Raw genomic sequence first — 4,050 nt, 5'->3', positions numbered from 1 at the left:
ACTCTTTCCTCCCTTTAACTGACATCTTGGGTTATGCTAATTGCATAATTAGAATGCTAATGACATAATTAGAATGCTAATTGCATTCTAACAATCTCACTAGATGGTGTGTTAGCATAAAGAATGTGAAAGTACGATAACGGTCATGGCTGTTTCCAGGTTCTTTTTTTCTTTTTTTTTTTTTGCGGTACGTGGGCCTCTCACTGTTGTGGCCTCTCCCGTTGCAGAGCACAGGCTCCGGACGTGCAGGCCCAGCGGCCATGGCTCACGGGCCCAGCCGTTCCGCGGCATGTGGGATCCTCCTGGACCGGGGCATGAACCCATGTCCCCTGTATCAGCAGGCAGACTCTCAACCACTGCGCCACCAGGGAAGCCCCTCCCAGGTTCTTAAGCAGACAAATAACAGACATACAGAAAACTTCTGGAGTTTGGAGGATTACAAAAGGAAGGGCAATTCTTAGAGGAAGTGCACAAAGTTTTGTTTTCAAAGTTTGTATCTCTTTTGAAAAAATAAAACCCACATGCCTTTTGTTAAGCATTCTAACAATATAGAAATATATTTTCAGAAAATTATTCAAACTCACATCACGCAGAGGGACTCCTAAAGTTGGAATTCCATATTGTCAATTAAAACTTCAGTTCTGATTATGTTACTTTTCATCATAACTTCCACCAGAACTTCCAACATTCTCAAAGTCACTTCAGATAAAGAAAAGAAACAAACAAGCTATACTTGGAATCATGAAAATGCAACTCAGATGTCTTGATAAATATAGTAATATGTTCCCTAAGTGGAAGCTGTCAGGAAATTACTGGTGTACTGTAAGTTGTACAATGTGGTCATCAAATGCAAGCTCTACATGTAGAAAAGCAGAGTAGCAATTTCCCTGCCTCAATGTACTTGGTAATGCAGGTGTAAGTGACAGGAAAACAGATAATCAGGTTCAGGAAATGAAATCAATTAATCATGCAACCCGCCCCCCCCCATTTATCTAAGTTGTATTGGTGCTGACATTTGTACTTCACTCCTATCACTATCCCATCAGACAAAGCAAACAGCAGCTCAGCTGTTCTCATTTGTATACATTTTCCAGAGCCTTTGGTCCCTGCTTTGACTTTCTCAAAAATCATTTACCTAAAAGGTCAGCACTTCCAGTTGGAAGTTAATAGCAAACTTCTGACTTTACGCAGATACAACCCCAACTTTCATCTGGTGTATTCACAACAGGGAGCACACAGTTTACCTCAGAGAGTAGGTCTTTGTTGAAACTGAAATCCTTTGCTCTTCATGAAATCAGTGGCTTCAGGCAATGTAACCATCTTTGCATATACACTGAAATTTAGGAAGACACCTCTATTCGCCTGCAGTTCTACCTAAGTCACTACTTAGGTAGTGAAACTACTGCCCTTTCCTATGCACAGTATTTCTGCCAATGACAAACATCCTTGACCAAAAACATCAGCCTCACCTGGGGACTTGCTAGAGTGCAAGTCCTTCTGAGTCAGAAACACTGGGCTGAGGGCCTGCAATGTGTATGTTAACAAGCCCTGCAGGGGATTCTCATGCACATTCACGTTTGGAACTGCCATCTAAGATCTGGGTGAGAAGTCACTTCCTGCATGCCTTGTGAGACTAAATGAGGTAAGATTCTGCAGGATGCTTGGCTTAAATATGCTCCAGAAGCATTTGTTCCCCTGAGTAGAATCCAGACTTTTAAAAATCTACTGCCCTGTCACTGTGATAAGCCACATTCACACTTTATGGGTCTGTGGTTTTTCCCTGATACTGGTTTGGCCCCCAGTCACTGCTTACCTGCCCTATGATTCACCTTGAAGTCAGCTGGAGCCACTACAGAAAGTTACAAACCAACCCTAAATCATTTAGCAGTTGCTCGCCTTTACGTGGCTTACCCACACAGGTAGCAGACCCCTTCTAAGCAGAGTGACCTGGTTTGCCCCCTGCAGTCATATCCCCCAGTGATTCTCTCTATCTGTTGCAAGTTGCCCCCAAACCTCCACCTGCCCCAGCATAACATGTCCAAGCCTTTGGTTTCAAGTGGGGCAAGGAGCCTTCTAAGTTTGGGGGGATACTTGGCCCCCTCAATTACTGCCAGAGGGGCCAGTGCAACAGGAAAACAGGGGCACCTGGCCTTAATGCTCTTCAAGCCCCATTCAATGAGCTACATTAGGCACTGTCCATGAGCTCGCCAGCTGTACCTTCTTCCTGACCAATTTTTCTTCTGGGTCCTTTCAAGTGGGAAGCAGAGCCAGCAGGAAAGCAACTCCAAAGGGCTGTCGTAAAAGGCATCCTTCCTGTCTCCTGCAGCTCCCAAGAGGTTATCCAGTTACTTTTATTGCCCCCTTGATCCTCCCAATGAGAGAATGGCAGGAATTTTGGGAGAGGCAGAGACAGGCAGCTGAGAAGTTGTGACATGAACACACCAGGCTTTAAGCACGTGCTCCTGTAAGTAAACATCAGCTTCTACATCCCAGCCCTCCAGCCTATCCCTGCTCTTTGTTCTTTCCTTGGAGCTCTGCCTTCTCCTAGTCACCTAGTTCTTTCTTAGGACCTCCAAAGGAGTGAGGAGTTCAACCTAGAATAACGTTGAGATGCTCAATTTTTTGTATCTCCCTTTCATCTTAGCTTCAGAGGTGTCTCTCCCTTTTTGACAGATTTTGCTGCCTAGACTGCTCGGCTCAGTTAGGGTTCACAGGGAACAGCTGGCTCAAGGGAGGAGTCTTAGTTTACTGTCTCCACCTGTCAATCTGCCTCCCCTCCCCATCAACCCACCCCAGGTCCCGAACTGCTAGATTTCTTAGTTAACCTCCAATTCAGCATTAGTTCAGACAGTTGGATATTTCAGACAGCCCATTGTTTCTTTCTTCATGGAAATTGCCAAACCAGGATAGACATCTCCTAAGAATCACTTTTTCCCTCTCAGAAAAAGGAAATAAAGAGTTCTGGCCTCTGGTTCCTTCTGAACAGGATTTTGTGAAGGAAAAATTTTGGGAAGAAATCTAGTTTTCAATATTGGATGCTATGATTTTTATAAGTGTGGCAAGTCTTGCCTCCAAAAATTTGATGAGGCTCTTAAAATCCCCATAACTCCCTCCTTACCTCATTCTGTATCACTTTAGATAACGACCACTCCACTATCGAATTGAGAATGTTACACAAAGGCAGTACGCACAGAAGGGGGTAAATGAGACCCCTTAGTTACCCGTCTACAGCCATCACTGGCCAGGTGCCCCTTTGAGAGAAATTTGAGACCCTTAAGTCAAAAGGACGAGTCAGCATACATAGAACAAGAACACACCATCAGTGGCAGATTAGGGCAGAAGGTAGACCAGTAAAGTAATTCCCCTGAGTGCATAGAATGCTAGAGATGTTTGAAAGGCAAGTCCTGACACCAGTGTTAGCTCTACATTCAAGACAACTTGACATAGAGATAGCAAGTTCTTAAGCACATTACTACTATATTGCCAATACCTAGCTCAAAATTGGGTTTGTTTTTGGTCACAAGTTTTTGACCATTTTCTAGGCTTCTTGATAGACATCCTCTTGGTTACTGACTATACTGTGAGGAATAAGAGGAGTCTCAAAATACCTCACAAAGAGCAAAGTACATTAAGAAAAAAAAAAAGGCTATTTATACCACAGTGTCCCAAGCAAGCAGGTGGGCGTTGTGAGCCTTGATGGAAATGAGTAAGAATTAAGGAGGAAAGGGGCTCTGGAATCAACCCCCTCAAAGAGCCTTGAGCCTTGTCTATAAGCTAGAATCACTATAGAGCTGCTAATTTCACCTCATACCCCACATCCAAAGACCTTCGTAAGGCTGCAGCCCCTTTCCTGTGCAGGCACTAAAAGTCTCTACCTTTCTGGACTCAAGCTTTGTGCTCTCTCCCCAGGCCTGACCTCACTCCTTGAATCTGTTCAAAGAACTTGTCTTTTTGGCATCTCCACCCACCTACGCCTGAGGACCCCAAGACCGGTAAGCTCTGGCTCAGCCTACCTCTTTTTTTTTTTTTTTTTTTTTTTTTTTTTTTTTT

This window comes from Lipotes vexillifer, unplaced genomic scaffold (genome assembly GCF_000442215.2).
Source record: "Lipotes vexillifer unplaced genomic scaffold, Lipotes_vexillifer_v1.1 scaffold1136, whole genome shotgun sequence".
In the NCBI taxonomy this organism is placed as follows: Eukaryota; Metazoa; Chordata; class Mammalia; order Artiodactyla; family Lipotidae; genus Lipotes; species Lipotes vexillifer.
This window is presented reverse-complemented; position numbering follows the sequence as displayed.